This window comes from Grus americana, chromosome 1 (genome assembly GCF_028858705.1).
Source record: "Grus americana isolate bGruAme1 chromosome 1, bGruAme1.mat, whole genome shotgun sequence".
Lineage (NCBI taxonomy): Eukaryota > Metazoa > Chordata > Aves > Gruiformes > Gruidae > Grus > Grus americana.
Window position 1 is genome coordinate 113,469,107 of NC_072852.1, and position 16,707 is coordinate 113,485,813.

Genomic DNA, 16,707 nt, shown 5'->3' on the forward strand with positions numbered 1-16,707 from the left:
CAGCATTAAAATTGTCCCTTTAAAACTCATGGATTACATGTAAATTAACACTACATTTTAAGCCTTAAGAGTTTTTCAGTTCTGGAGGCAGATCTCTTTGTCTAGGAAGCTCAAATCTACATGCAGGTTGTTCAGAAACTGAGTGGGCAGAAGAAATGGCAAAGTGTATTTGGTTCATATATGTGTGAGAATGAGGGAAATTTATTTCCAAATACTTTTTATTTTAGGTGACATAAGGACTTCCTCAGTTCCAGTACAAACCAACTTATCAAATCCATATTTAATCTGAGAAGTAGAGTAGGATAAGTAGTTTATATGTCGTCCATACAATTTCAACCAAAAAAAAGCAGTTTATTTGTTCTCTTAAACACACCCAACTTGCATTTTATGAATCACATTATATATTTCCTTTCTCCTTCAGCAGATCCATTGATGTCTCTATGACATCTCAGTACCTACACAAGTCTTCCATGTAAGTAAAGCCACGAGAAACATGTTATTTGAAAAACGAGATCATCCATTCAGTTGTTTCAGCTTGTTAGTTTGATTTTGAATGAAAGCGGTATTCTTCTCTCCTCTCACCTCACAGTTACAACTGCAGATTACATGTGAAAGAAACATTCTCCAGTCTACTTTTCAAGGGCAAAAAGGCTATAATACACCCAGAGCAATGTGGCTGATAGACGCAAAACCAAAGACAAAAATGTCAGTGTGCTGTTAACAAGAACGTGGTTGAAGAGTACAGAGGGTTTTTTTCATGCATAGGCCCAAAGGAGAAAACTATGTTAGCATCATGTTTCAGTAAGGACAGGCCTCCAGGGAAACAGCTCAAGCACACAAGGAGGCAAGAAGCAAGCTGTGCTGGAACTCCCTTGAGGGCCTGTGGTGGGTTGACCCTGGCTGGGGGCCAGGTGCCCACCAGAGCCGCTCTATCACTCCCCTCATTCACCAAACAGGGGAGAAAAGGCATAATGAAAACTTATGGGTCGAGATAAGGACAGGGAGAGATCACTCACTAATTATCGTCACGAGCAAAACAGACCGAACTTAGAGAGGGAATTCATCTAATTTATTACTAAGCAAAACAGAGTAGAGGAATGAGAAATAAAATCAAATCTTAAAACACCTCCCCCCACCCCTCCCATCTTCCCGTGCTCAGCTTCACTCCCGGCTTCAACCTCCGCCCCCTCAGCGGCACAGGGGGACGGGGAATGGGGGTTGTGGTCAGTTCATCTCACGTTGTTTCTGCCGCTTCTTCATCCTCAGGGGGAGGACTCCTCTCATTGTTCCCCTGCTCCAGCATGGAGTCCCTCTCACGGGAGACAGTCCTTCACAAACTGCTCCAGCATGGAGTCCCTCCCAAGGGCTACAGTCCTTCACAAACTGCTCCAGCGTGGGTCCCCAACAGGGTCACAAGTCCTGCCAGCAAACCTGCCCTGGCATGGGCTCCTCTCTTCATGGGTCCACAGGTCCTGCCAGGAGCTTGCTCCAGCGTGGGCTTCCCACGGGCCACAGCCTCCTTCGGGTGCCTCCACCTTCTCCAGCATGGGGTCCTCCACGGGCTGCAGGTGGAATCTCTACACCCCCTCATCCTTCCTCCATGGGCTGCAGGGGGACAGCCTGCTTCACCATGGTCTTCACCACGGGCTGCAGGGGGATCTCTGCTCTGGTGCCTGGAGCACCTCCTCCCCGTCCTTCTTAACCGACCTTGGTGTCTGCAGAGTTTCTTACAGCTTCTCACTCTTCTCTCTGGCTGCAAAAGCTCTCTCTAACTGTTTTTTTTTTTCTTCTTAAATATGTTATCACAGAGGCGCTGATTGGCTTGGCCCTGGCCAGCGGCTGGTCCGTCTTGGAGCCGGCTGGCATTGGCTCTGTCAGACACAGGGGAAGCTTCTGGCAGCTTCTCACAGAAGCCACCCCTGTAGCCCCCCCGCTACCAAAACCTTGCCACGCAAACCCAACACAGGGGGAAAAAAATGTTCTTCCCATCCTGACTTGCCTTCCATTTAGGGTAATATGAAAACATCTTTGTTTCAGCCAACCCCACTATGTGCCACACGAACAGAACATATGCAGTCCATCCAGTGCAACATACCATGCTACTGAATATTTTCTTCACTTTTTTTTTTCCCCAGTCTAAATAGCCTCACTGACTGTCCTGGTTTCGGCTGGGATAGAGTTAATTTTCTTCCTAGCAGCTGGTATGGTGCTGTGTTTTGGATTTAGGATGAGAATAATGTTGATAACACACTGATGTTTTTAGTTGTTGCTAGGCAAGGTTTACACCAAGTCAAGGACTTTTCAACTTCTCATACTGCCCTGCCAGCAAGTAGACTGGCAGTGCACAAGAAGCTCAGAGGTGTCATGGCCAGGACAGCTGACCCAAACTGGCCAAAGGGATATTCCACACCATATGACGTCATGCTCAGCATATAACTTCTGGGAAGCTGGCCAAAGGCTGGACCATGGCTCAGGAACTAGCTGGGCATTGGTGGTCTGCGATTGGTGAGCAATTGTGCTGTGCATCATTTGTTTTGTATGTTCTTTATTATTATTATTATCATTATTAGTAGCAGTAGTAGTAGCAGCAGCATTATTAATCATCCTTTTCTTTTATTAAACTGTCTTTATCTCATCCCACAAGTTTTTCCTTTTTTTTTTTCCTGATTCTCTCCCCTACCCCACTGAGGGGGGAGGGAGTAAGTGAAGGTCTGTGTGGTTGTTTTAGCTGCCTGCTGAATTAAACCACAACACCGACATATGTAGTATGCAAATCTTGCAAAGCATAAAACAATAAGGAAAGGCGTTACTGAATGCATGACTAGGGTTACATGAGAATATTCATACTGAAGGTAAAAAAGTGAGCAGAAGCATTAGTAGAGCGTGAATATATGTCTCTAGCACAAGCAAGAAGGGGAGATGAAGACAGAGATAAGAGAGCCTTACTTAACATGTGTGGCTTGGTTTAACGACCAAAGCATATAGTTAGAGATGATTGTGCAAAATTAAAAAAAAAAAAAAATTGTGCAAATTAAACACATCAGAGAAGTACCAAAAACTAACTGGGATATTTGAGGTTCCCAAGGACTCTGAAAACTGCTTGCTAACAATATCTTATCCAAAAAAAAGGAAAAAAAAATAAAAAACAAGGGCAGTGTTTGGGGAATTGTTTTGTTTTGTTTCTTTAATGTTAATGACAAAATGGGAAAACTTTGAATGATAAGTTAATGAATTTTTAAATCTTTTTTGTCGGCAGAAATTACATTACTGTGGAAAAGCACACCCAGAAATTCCTACTATATTCATTATGCACAGACACTGGCTGAGACTTCATTTCAGGAAACAGAGTTTATATCCTTGTTTCACCTGTGAGCTGGAGCAAATCTCTTGGGTGCTTCAGCTTTCTCATCTGCAAAGAGACGTGATTAAATTGTTTTATGTGGTGGTTGAGCCAGTGATGAAAAGCAATACATGAAGACAAAGTGTTATTATAAAAGTACAAAAAATATGTGTAAGTTATGAAAAGACATTTGGCATCAGATAACTTGGTTTTTATGGTTCACATACAGTAATATTGATGTAACCACAATAATGGAACTACATGGTAAGGGAGAAATTTTATCCAATACCTAAAATATGATTAAGCAGTTACATAATAAGGAAAGAGCAGATTTTCTATCAAATATTACTTTGATCAATTAATTGTAAATTGCTTATTGGAACTATTTAGAAATATGTTTATTTTCATTTTAAAATTATTAGATAGTATTAGATAATAAGCAGAAGAAATATATTGCATAGGATTTCACAATGATCTATCTATTCTGGTAAGATTCAGATTTTCATTTCTGAATAAAAAATAGAGAATAAACTTACCAAATTTACAAATTACTTCAAGATGGAGGGGCAGCACGCACACAGGAGCTCAGGATAATAATTTAAAATGTTGTAATTGGAGCTACAGCCTGGAAAGGGGGAATGCAATTCAAAATACTTTGAACATATATAAGATGTGAGGATGGCTGTTCAAATAACTGTACAAATACAAAGGACATAAGTCTTATAAATCTGCACATAACTCAGCTGTGTCACACTGTTACAGAAGAGAAGACAAATACTTGCGAAATGTAGTAAAAGCAGTCTTGTTTGTAAGACATTAAGTAATTCTTCAGAATTCCTTGGTATCTGCTGCTTCCCAAAGCATTCTGGGTTTGGATGCTGCATTTCAGGAACATATGGATCAACTGTAGAGAGCCCAAAGATGAGTACTGAGAAATACCAGAGATACACATCAAAAGCATTGTGGCAGGAGACATTGGTCTGCAAACATCTATAAACTAGTTATAAAGAAGAAAATAAACTCTTTTTCGTGTCATGTGTGGGAAGAACAGAGAATAACCAGCTATTCTGGAGGAAATAGCTGGAAAAATACTCAGTTTCAAACCTTGCAGCTTTAAAAACAAATCAAACCCCTGATTTGATGTAACAGAACCTGATTTTGAGTGGGAAATGGTCAACATGACATCTTGAGGTACTTACCACACCTATGATCTGTGCTTTCTGTGTTCATAATAATTGGAGAGAACTGCAAATCTGAATTAACTCCACTGAAGTCATCTGAGTCACTATGGTTTCATATTAATCAACCTGAAAGCAGAAACTGGCTTAAAACGGCCAAAAGCCCCAACACATTTTTCTTCTTGTTTCCAAATGGATGTTCACCTCTCTTGAGTCCACCGGTACCTTTGCTATAAATGTGTCCTTCCAGCTGTTCTGTGCTACTGCCTCTTCTTTCAAGCAAACAGCAAGAATTTGTAGGCATGCACTGCATGCTTGGGGAAAAACTTCCTGGGGTTTTTTACTGTGTTATGCACCTGCAATCAGTAGGAGTTGACAGTTTTGATTTCCCAGACATCTGTAAGCACATGACAAGGATCAATGACTGTTTCATCTGCAATTTCAGCTCGCTTCCAGGCATCGAATGGTTGGGAATTGAGGTACCTGGGAGCCCAAATTGCCTTTTCACGGGCTGGGCAGGGAGCCTAGCCACTGTCACCCAAGGCTGCCCAGTGGATTTTTCAATAGATTGCTAAATAGCATGTTCAATGGACAACGTAACTGAGAAATATTTTCTTAAGGTGTTAGTGATGTCTTCTACTTCTTTTAATATGTTAGAGATCGGTCCGGAGAAGGTTTGTGATAAGCAGCGCAACCTTTTTTTCCCCCCCTCTTCATAACACTCTCCTGTGAATTTCAGGCAAACAATATTGTTTTCAGTAAAAATCTGATGGAACAAACTTAGTAAAATCTTTTCTCTCTCTCTTTTTTTGTTTAAATTATTTACTTTTCTCAAGAGCTCATGCTTCAGTTATTAAAATTTTCAGAGGAGAAGAAAAAACAGAAAAAGTTGTGCTGTTAGCTATTTTTATGCATTTAAAGAAAATTTCAATAGACACTTTTAATGGAAAGGTTGAAAATATGATCTGTTGCCAAGAAAGCACTGTAAAATCATCTGAGAGCAGCTCAGATAGAAAATAATTTAGTATATCGACAGAAAATCTACACCCATCCAGCTTTTACCATCTGAATAAATCAGTGACAGGGAAGTGTGGGAGGATCTCACTGGAATGACAGCAATGTCACACAGCCTCAAATTTAATTACTTCAAAACTCCTTTGGTCCAACTGATAATTGACTTCCTCTAATGATGGCAGAGTGGATAATCTTTTTTTCATTATATTTGTGTAGCTTTTTATTTGGTAACTTGAATGGAGCAAATTTTAGCAAAGCAATCTTAGAAGCTTTTAAAATACCAGTTTTGATAGAACCTCAAGTATCCTCCCCTGTTAAAAGGCAGATTGGGGTGCATTATTATTGTTGCTATATGGAAAAAATTTGTATGTCCCAATTGATCTTCTGTAGCTAATAAGTATGTTTTCTAAAGATCAAATTATTTCCTCTTAGCAGCAGTATAGTATCATTTTGAAATGTGAGAGAAAGAGAAACGGTTGACTGAAGCGTATTGTATTCCGAGTCCTATTGTTGCTATGTAAACAGCATATAATATTTGTTATTGTTATACTGGCTTTGAAAACTTTTACCCTTGGAAATTTAATTAGTAAAGCTAAGTCTCTGAAATGCAGCTAGCTAGACTGACATCTTATTTAACAGATTGTTGTGTGTATTCAATTCATAGCTATCTACTATTAACATACATTCTCAAGCTTTTCCAATCAACTTTTTGAAGGAGGCTAGGACGAATCACCTGTTTTTAATATAAATTAACAATAAAAACAACTTTACTGGAAAAGTAAGCAATATGGTGTAAATATTTGCCAGTTTTCTCCTAGAGTGAACCTTTCATTATAGTTTTGTATGTTGTTTCCAACAGTCTGCTTTCTTTATTAAAAATCTTGGGACAATTTCTGAATGCTGCATTGCTGTTATCCCCCATACAGCTTCTCTAGGAGAGTTCAGACCTCATGATCAACTGCCATATTTTCTTATCAGAGAGGAGAGCTGAGATAGTCTCCTGCTAGAAAGAATTACCCGACTGGACTATTTTCTATATTTATAATATTTCTTAATGGAAGAGACCCACATAGAAGTGTATTAGCTTGATAGCCCATTTTCTCTAATTAAAAATTACTACAGTTATCCAATGGAATTGAAAATATTTCTCATTATTAAAGCAGGCCAACATTTTTCATTCTTAGACCCATTTTCCAGTCACTTGCAACTTCACTAAAGTGTCAAGGTAAGACTTTCCATATGGGTTACATTGGGTTTATTATCTTTTGTGAAGATTTTTGTATAATTTCAGAGAATAAGACCAAGGGAAAATACACTGTTAATTCATTGGTGAAATGTTAGGGATAATTTTTTTAATGTGGCTCCCACTGTTATACTCTGATGAGACTTGAAACTTAATAGGGGACACTCTCCAAGTCACAGAATTTCCTTCTGATATTTTGGGGTAAAATCTGCTCTGAATTTGCCTTTGGTAAAGGTGGTTTGCACACATTCAGTAGAAACTGCTTGCAGTTCATAGGCAGTTCATGTACAGTACAGTGCCGATGGTTCACACGGCTGTGAACATAATTCAGTTTATTAAAAAAAAAACAAAAACAAAAAAAAACCCACAGAAAGCAAAACTGAAGAAATTTCACAGATGCACGCATACACACATAAAATTTGTATTGAAAGAATATTCTTAAAAAGGTAAAATTAAATTCATCACATATGGGAAGAGCCAAAATCATGACTATATTTGTAAAGTTAATTCAGCCCCTTGTGTACATTAAAACCGTATATTTGGGGACTTTTTCCACTGAGTCCCAGGAAAAAAAAAAACAACTGGTCATACAGAACAGATCATGTCTAAGGATGAAACATGATGTAGGAATGATTGGGCAATGAAGGAGGGTCTTGCCGCTGGTCCCCTAGTTCATTCATGGCAAGAAGCACATCCTGAATGCTGCTGGTGAAGATCATTCTAATTGCATGTTCCTTATTTTCTGAGCGTCTGACTTAAGACATCTGTGGCCTAAGTTGCAGAGCTGCTGTAAACTCATGGCTGCACATGAAGTCAATGTGAACTGTGCTGAAATATGTAAATGCTATGCCATGTTAGAGACAGACAAGATAAATCCCAAGTGTTTCAAGCTAAACAACGTGAAAGAAATAGTTCTTTAGACAATAACCTCTGTGCCTATCGGTCCCCATCTGTTTAGGAAAGATAAAAATAAAGCCTTTTATCATACCGTTGTCAGAAAACAGACATTACTGTTTATGAACCACTCATCTGTGAGTATGATAAGCCCCAAATAAAAATCCATGAGGAAAATCAGTTTGGCCTCTGTGGAGACAGAGGGTGTTGAGCCAAACGCTACATAGCAGTGGTCTTCAGGGCAGCATTGTGCATCCTGCATAAACCCTGAGATACATACAAGAGGGAGAACAACAAAAATAAAATGGGATTAGAATACATAAGCAGAATGGACATAAATGAAGACAACCTCTACTTTGATTTTAACTTTACCTAAGCAATAAATAATTTCATTTACAATGTTTTGGTGTTATTCTAACATGGATTTATTTTCTATATACAACCTGTATGAAGGTAATGCTATATACATCAGAAATGTTCCTTATTTTTGAGGATTAGTTTTAATGGCAGACTACTGTTGCAGGGAAGTTATATTCCATTATCTTATGGCTCTGCAATGCGTGAATCCTTCACATATTTATGGAGTTAATGTGTATCTCAGTCAGAGAACCAGAGAGACTGCTCGTTGTTAAATTCACCTGAATTATTCTAGTATTGGATGCTGATTCTTGTAATTTTATCAAACTTTAAAAATTTGAATGGGTATTTCTTATTCCAGGTCCTTGCATTTTTTCACTGTTTAAATAATTCAATTTATTTAGCCAAACAATAGAAGTTGAAGCATCTGTTTGCTCTTACTGTCTAAATGAAAAGAAATATTTTACAAGAGTGATAAAGCCCCAATATACCTTATTCAAGTTGAATAGTTGCATACCTGTTTCAAAGACCATTCCTCTGGTTTTAAGTTTCAGATATTTCCCCTCATATTTATGTGTCATTTCATGAAAAAGCCCTATGTAAAGAAATAACACAATATAGATTGTCCTTTATTTGCTCAACAATCTTTAGCTCAACAGATCACTGCAATGATTGTTCACCTAAAGAAAGCAAAGTCCATTCTTGGGAGGATGAGGACCAGTTTCACACTCAAAACACATCTCCATAAGTAGGCTGGAAGTCTAGAGAATTTTTCTTCCATTTCTTGTAACTCCATTAATCTTGCTGGATTCATGGAGCTCACTGGACAAGTGGACAAAATATATCCACTCTTTCATACCACAAGGCTTACTATTATTAAAAGTCCTTTTTAAGTAGGATTCAGTGGTCATTTTTTAGTTTATACAGGTCAGTTCAGAACAAAATCACACAGAGAGGTATATTCAGCATTGAAGTTAATGCACTGGTTTTAATGTCATACTTTCTTACAGTATATGGTGTTTCACTTTCAGATGCACATTTTTATTACATTAGAAACCCCCAAGGTCTCTCTCTTGACTATTTCACAAAGAATGCCCAAAATAATTTTGGTAAAAAAATTGTTTTGGTTCCTTCTGTTTTTTATTCTCTTCTATTTCATCAAATATGGTTTGGCAAAAACAGCTTAACAACAACATTCAGCAGTCCCAATGACAAGGATCAGGCACTTGCAAGGACACATGCTCTTTACGTTATCACACAGGTTTTAGGTCTCCTGCAAAGTGTGTACTACAAAAAAAAAAAAAAAATCTCAGAAGCACTGACAACTAGTAAATACTCAGAAACATTAAGAAGTCAGAGACACAAGATATGTTCATCAAAATGCATCTGTAAATAATGCATATAATCAAACAATATGAGCCCTGCTATCCAGTGCTCTTATCAAAGAAACACTCCCTGTGAATCTGCATTATATAATTCCCACAATAGGTTTTCTAGTTAAACAAACCACTTAACACTTTTAACAGAGTACTTACATTGTGCTCTAAATCTTATGAGGATAAAAGTTATCCAGTGCTTTTTATGATTCTTGTGGGGAGCAGTTATCTGGTAAGTCTATGCATTAATCCAGTTTTTACAAATGAGATTCACTAAATCTTTTTGTTTCAATATTTTAATTGCATGGCTGACACTTTTTCAGTGTGTTTTAACCTATGCAGCAGCAGACAGTGGTTGTGGAAAATCCTAACCTTCTAGTTTAAAATGATGCAGGGTGCAGTATTGACCCTTTCTTTTGGCTCATTCAAAATTCCTTTTCAGTATCCTAAGATGTGTTGCAAGTAGGCTGAAATGGATTAATAAATCACTATCCCGCTCACTCACTTCTGCTTCTCCTTGTGTTCTACTTTTAGACATTGCTTTATTGCATCATCTCAAAATTCAGATGGAAGCTTTTGCAGGCAAAGGTCATGACTTCCTGCAAAATCCAATTCCTTCTTCCCCTAAATATAGTAATAAAAATGTGCCAAGGAAAGAGAAGAAACAACTTTGCCATACTTTACTTTCAAATATACCTTCAGTAACCCAGCTTTCAAGGAAATATTAGTTTTAATTGGTTAGGATGATCAGGAGACATACTCTGGATGATAACATAAATCCTATGAGCTCACAGTGAGTACATAATTGAAGAGGGGAGAAGTGCAGCCAGTAGCTCAGCAATGCTTCATCTGGGGCTGGAGCTCAGATGTGCAGTTAGTGTGACCACCGTGCTGCTTGCAGTCATGGCAGTTCTCTCCCCACAGAGAGGAATGGAGGAGCCAGGTGTCCCCATCCCCATGCCATTCGGTGCGGGCACACTTCATCCCGGCCATAGCCATGGTGTAATGGATGCTCCCCTCCTTGGTGCAGACCGGGGTGTGTCCACCACCCAGATACAGACACCTTAGAAACCAAAACTTAGGGCACTGCACCCTGGACATACAAATCAATATAGTATCATAACACAGTACTTGCACGATAGCACGTTATTACATGCCAGCAAGGGGGAAGATTCTCTGCTTCCCTAATAGCCTTAAATTACTAGCAATGGTCGGGTTCCTGTTTGCTCCAAAATCAAGTATATAGTCCTGCTAGAAGGAGGATAGAGTAATAGATGGACGCAGCCATCAACTGTATTGGGTTTGCATGGCAAGGTTTTGGTAGCCAGGGTGCTACAGGGATGGTTTCTATCAGAAGCCACCAGAAGGTTCCCCCATGTCCGACAAAGCCAATGCCAGCCAGCTCCAAGACAGACCCGCTGCTGGCCAAGGCCAAGCCCATCAGTAACAGTGGTAGCACCTCTGGGATAACAGAGTTAAGAATGAGGAAAAATGTTGCTGCACAACAGCAATTGCAGCCACAGAGAGGAGTGAGAATACGTGAGAGAAACAACTCTGCAGACACCAAGGTCGGTGCAGAAGGAGGGGGAAGAGGTGCTCCAGGCGCCGGAGCAGAGATCCCCCTGCAGCCCCTGGAGAAGACCATGGTGAGGCAGGCTGTCCCCCTGCAGCTCATGGGGGCTGATGGTGGCACAGATATCCACCTGCAGCCCATGGAGGACCCCACACCGGAGCATGTGAAGGCACCTGAAGGAGGCTGTGACCCCGTGGGAAGCCCACACTGGACCAAGCTCCTGGCAGGACCTGTGGCCCCATGGAGAGAGGAGCCCATGCTGGAGCAGGTTTGCTGGCAGGACTTGTGACCCCATGGGGGACCCACGCTGGAGCAGTTCGTGAAGAACTGTAGCCCGTGGGAAGGACTTACATTGGAGAAGTTTATGGAGGACTGTCTCCTGTGGGAGGGACCCCATGCTGGAGCTGGGGAAGAGGGTGAGGAGTCCTCCTCTGAGGAGGAAGGAGTGGCAGAGACAACATGTGATGAACCAATCACAATGCCCATTCCCCATCCCCCTGTGCTGCTGGAGGGGAGGAGGTGGAGAAATTGGGAGTGAAGTTAAGCACGGGAAGAAGGGAGGGGTGGGGGGGAAGGTGTTTTTAAGATTTGGGTTTATTTCTCATTATCCTACTCTGATTTGACTGGTAATAAATTAATTTTCCCCGAGTCAAGTCTGTTTTGCCTGTAAAGATAATTGGTGAGTGATCTCTCCCTGCCCTTATCTGAACCCACGAGCTTTTCGTTATATTTTCTCTCCCCTGCCCAGCTGAGGAGGGCAGTGACAGAGCGGCTTTGGTGGTCACCTGGCCTCCAGACAGGGTCAACCCACCACATCAACCCATCATTACTGGTTTCTTACACCAGTGAGTTGAAGTTCTTCTATTATAGAGCCTGTGATCAATTTCAAATATAATTATCTAGCACAGGAAGGCTTGAGCTCTTAAGAAGTTCAGTTCTAAAATCAATTAATCTCAAATGTAGAAAAGGTCAACATGAACAAACCAAGAGCAATAAAGCAATAAAATCCAATCCTGTTAAGTGAAGAAATTTAATAGAAGAAGTAATCTATACATGTGTTTCTTCATACTGTAAAACAATAAAGCATGCCCTGTACGTTAAAACAATGAAGCATGGCAGGTGAATTTTAAAGCAGCAAAGGTACCAAAGAACACAACTGCTAAAAAAAAATTCATTTTTAATCAAGTGATAAAGACCAAAACTTCCAGGCTACAACTCACCACACTGACACTTTTGGCATTAAAGCCTTAAAAGAAATTGAAAAAGATAAGCAGTTTATGTTTAGGAAGACATTTAGAGGCAAAGGAGTCTCTTGCCACTTCTTCATTTATTGTAAATGTATTGGGAGATAATTGGGGGCAAAATTTCTAACAGCATAATAATAATGTGCATTATTACAGGAAAATGGCTACAGAACATAGCATGAGAATCAAAGAAGGTAAGGTGAAATAAATCTGCATCTTCCATTCAATTTTCACACTAATAAACAATTGTTCCTCAAAGCACAACTTCAAGTGTTTAGTTCAGTTTAATTTTAAATGTCTGGAGAGACAGATACTTCATCTATTTTCTTGAGATTGTAATCCACTCCCTTACAAATTGCTGAGAATCTTTCCTTGACATTCAGCCTGTCTCTCAGAACAGAAGCAATCAGGTTTGTCTCGCAAGACTTCCCTTCATCCACCCTTAATGCCCTGTGACTGTTTATCCAAATAGCAAAGTCAAGATCCACCTCAGTACAAAGACGATTCTAAAGCAAAGGAAAAGTCTTTATTCTAAGAAAAGAAATCACCTTATTCTTATTTTACTGTTTGGTTTTCAGTGAAATTGTAGCACTTGATGTGGAATACAGTGCTTTGTGGTAAATAGGGCACCATTAGGCTCTTTCCCTGAAGAGAAATTTAAAAGCCAAAAAAAAAAAAAAAAAAATTTGTTAAACTGCACAAAACTCAGGGAGAGATCTTCATCTGATATAAAACTTTCTGTATGCATTAACCTGAGTGGAGCTTAGCCAAGTTATGATCTGAGGATTTGGAGCATTACATTTAATATAGTATTTTGTATGGGAAAACCACCATCGATTAATCATTATCATTTGTATTATGTAAATGCCTCTGAATATGACTTTTACTGGACTTTTCTTAGCTACTTCTCTTAGTGATTTTAAATTGTTAAAGGAACATTTTTAGATAAAAGTATCACGACAATGATGAACATGCATTTGTTCATGCTGGCATCAATATTTTGACAATATACATATCTGCATAAAGCTCATAAGTATGTGAAGATCACTGCAGTCGTTTTTGGATAATGGGCATTCTCAAGTCCAGACATGGAATTTCCTGCAATATATCAGTCTGAGAAAATGCCAGAGAGATCACAAAAGTAACATTTATAAATTATGACTCCTAGAAAACCTGAGAAGAAATCATTTTCAACTAGATAGGATTTAGGGCCTGAATAAATAGTTACAGAGGATCAGTAGCTCAGAGTTGAGACTCTTGCATCTTTTGACATCACTTAGATCAAGTGATGAAGATCAAGTCCATGAGCAATGGACCCACTCACAATCCTTTTCTACTTTACCTCACTGAGACTTCACCTTCTACATAACATTTTCCATTCGCATAGGTAAAATCAATACATCGCAGACCTGGAAATAAGTCACCTGGAAAAAAAGAACTCACAGCTATGTCACATATCTTCCTTACTTGAACATCTCAGCAGAAATCAAACATCTCTGGGCATGTGTCTGATGAGACTGCTGTGACAGAGAACTTTCTGGCTGGGCCTATAAATTGGCTATTGCTGTCTGCAACACAGTGTAAGAAATGAGCTAGATATAAGTCTCACAGGACTCATGTTGCCTTGATAAACCTGTTTGTTTTCCAGAGTTTTTGTCAGTATGACATTACATAATTCTTCATTCTTGTATCTCAAGCCCACCATTTAACACAGGCAATACAATACAGTTTGTGTGGTCCATAAGACATTCCAATAGCAAAACAAAGCAGTAGCATCTGCTTAACCTAATGCATAATCAGTAGTCCTAAGGATTTCAGCAAGACCACTTGCTATAGATGAGCACAGAAAAAGCACAAGTCTTTGGAGTAGAGGAGAGTTATGATGGAAAAATGTCTGGTCAATGACTGAAGCTTCTGAGCTTCGATACTATATAGCAGTAGCATCAAAAACAGCAAGAGATATTTGTTAGTGTAACCAGACTTACAGATAATTTGATTTGTACAATAGTTCTCAATGCATTGATTTTACTTTTCAGTCAACCATTTAATATGCTTTGTGAATTGTAACATACAAGTTGCTTCAGAGTGTAATTAATTTTTACAGAGGAAAATACTTAAAAAATAAAAGTCCATACAAAATACTTTAACAAAACTTTGAAATTAAGTGCCACTTTGAATCATGAGATATATTTCATAAAATAAAAAAATACAAAATATTTAGATTTTTCAAATGGAATTTTTTCTGATGAAAACATTACTCATTAATGGTGTCTGATCTCAACATGGAATTAAATAGTAAAAATTAAGAAAATATTAAAACTAAAAAAAGCAAAAACATTGAATTGTCTTCAGAAATTTCAGGGAATGTAGTCTTCCTTCACTCATGGAACAGACTTAGGACTGTGTATTAATTATCTTGGTGTACATTGTATATGAATATTGATATGAATATATACATATATGAAGGAAATATATATTGCATCCCTAGTTATGGAACGGTCAACAGAATATTTCAGCATAATTACTGAACAAAAGAGTAAATTTGCAGTTCTTGAATCCAAAGACTTTTTCTGTGATCAAAACTGAGTAAATTCGGACAGTAACCCACCTCCAATAGTGGAGAAGTGAATCCAGTGGATGAACAAATAAGTGAATGAATCAGCCTCCCTTGGACAGAAACTCCTAAAGGAATGTAGAGGCAGGAGAGGGGACAAAAACAAGGGGCCCATTTTGTGGTTTTGGAGACTGTACTTAAGGTAAGAACAAGCAGTGAATGCACTATTGTAATGACTTGTAATTATGTGACCTATGTATTTTTAAAATTAGACATCTGAAATACTTGCAATGCTCAAAATCAATCAGTGTGTACACGGTGTGCGCAACATCATGCATACAGCTGGTTTAAAGCTGCTTAAAAGCATAGCAAAATCTCAGTGATGTCAGAAGGTCAAGACACCTTTGGTGTTCTAGTATAGATCAGTTGCCCTATGTTTAACAATGCAGTAATTATGGTAATGTGTAATGTGAAATACAAAAATTGGGTAAAGGTTCTTGAAAGATGTTTATAATAGGAATGCATTTTTATAGTCTATCAATATGTGAGTTATTGATGTTATGATTTTATAGTTAGATGGAAATTACCAGAAGATTTGGTTTGTGAATCTCAAACAGTAAAATTCACACAGTGCTTGAACTTTAAATTTGACTTTGTAATACTGACTTTGTAATATTTGACTTTGTAATAATATTCTCAACCAATAAGGAGGGCCTGGTAGGGGATGTCAAGCTCAAGGGGCAGCCTTGGCTGCAGTGACCATGAAATGGTGGAATTCAGGATCCTCAGGGCAGTGAGGAACGCATGCAGCAAGCTCACTGCCCTGGACTTCAGGAGAGCAGACTTTGGCCTCTTCAGGGATCTGCTTGGTAGAATACCATGGGACAAAGCCCTGGAGGGAAGAGGGGCCCAAGACAGCTGGCTAATATTCAAGGGTCACCTCCTCCAAGCTCAGAAGGGATGCATACCAACAAAGAGGAAGTCAAGCAAAAACACCAAGAGGCCCCCGTGGATGAACAAGGAGCTCCTGGGCAAAGACAAACAAAAAAGGGAAGCCTACAGAGGGTGGAAGCAAGGGCAGGTAGCCTGGGAGCAATACAGAGAAAGTGTCTGAGCAGCCAGGGATCAGGTTAGGAAAGCCAAAGCCCTGACAGAAATTAGTCTGGCCAGGGATGTCAAGGACAACAAGAAAGGCTTCTGTAGGTATGTCAGTGATAAAAGGAGGACGAGGGAAAATGTGGGTCCCCTCCAGAATGAAACAGGTGACCTGGTTACCTGGGATATGGAGAAGGCTGAGATACTCAATGACTTCTTTGCCTCAGTCTTCACTGGCAAATGCTTGAGGCACACTGCCCAGGTCGCAGAAGGCAGGGACTGGGAGAATGCAGAACCGCCCACTGTAGGAGAAGATCAGGTTCGAGAATATCTAAGGAACCTGAAGGTGCACAAGTCCATGGGACCTGATGAGTTGCATCCGTGGGTCTTGAGGAACTGGCGGATAAAGTGGCCAGGCCACTCGCCATCATATTTGAGAAGTCCTGGCAGTCTGGCGAAGTTCCCACTGACTGGAAGAGGGGGAACATAACCCCCATTTTTAAGAAGGGAAAAAAGGAAGACCCAGGGAACTACAGGCCGGTCAGTCTCACCTCTGTGCCTGGCAAGATTATGGAGCAGACCCTCCTGGAGACTATGCTCAGGCACACAGAAAACAAGGAGGTGATTGGTGACAGCTAACACAGCTTCACTAAGGGCAAATCGTGCCTGACAAACTTGGTGGCCTTCTATGATGGGGTTACAGCGTCGGTGGATAAGGCTAGGGCAGCTGACGTCATCTACCTGGACTTGTGCAAGGCATTTGACACTGTCCCACATGACAACCTTGTCTCTAAATTGGAGAGACATGGATTCGATGGATGGACCACTCGGTGGATATG

The 16,707-nt window shown here is 39.7% G+C and overlaps 1 long non-coding RNA gene across 1 annotated transcript; it reads right to left on the reverse strand.

The window, feature by feature from the left end:
• Window positions 1–1,790: 1,790 nt before the first annotated feature.
• Window positions 1,791–14,236, reverse strand: LOC129213600 (uncharacterized). Its single transcript, XR_008579480.1, has 5 exons — window positions 13,562–14,236; window positions 12,768–12,864; window positions 8,544–8,621; window positions 3,877–7,936; window positions 1,791–3,409 (listed from the first exon to the last, which is right to left on the reverse strand). It is a non-coding gene; the product is annotated as an uncharacterized LOC129213600 (long non-coding RNA).
• Window positions 14,237–16,707: the final 2,471 nt, after the last annotated feature.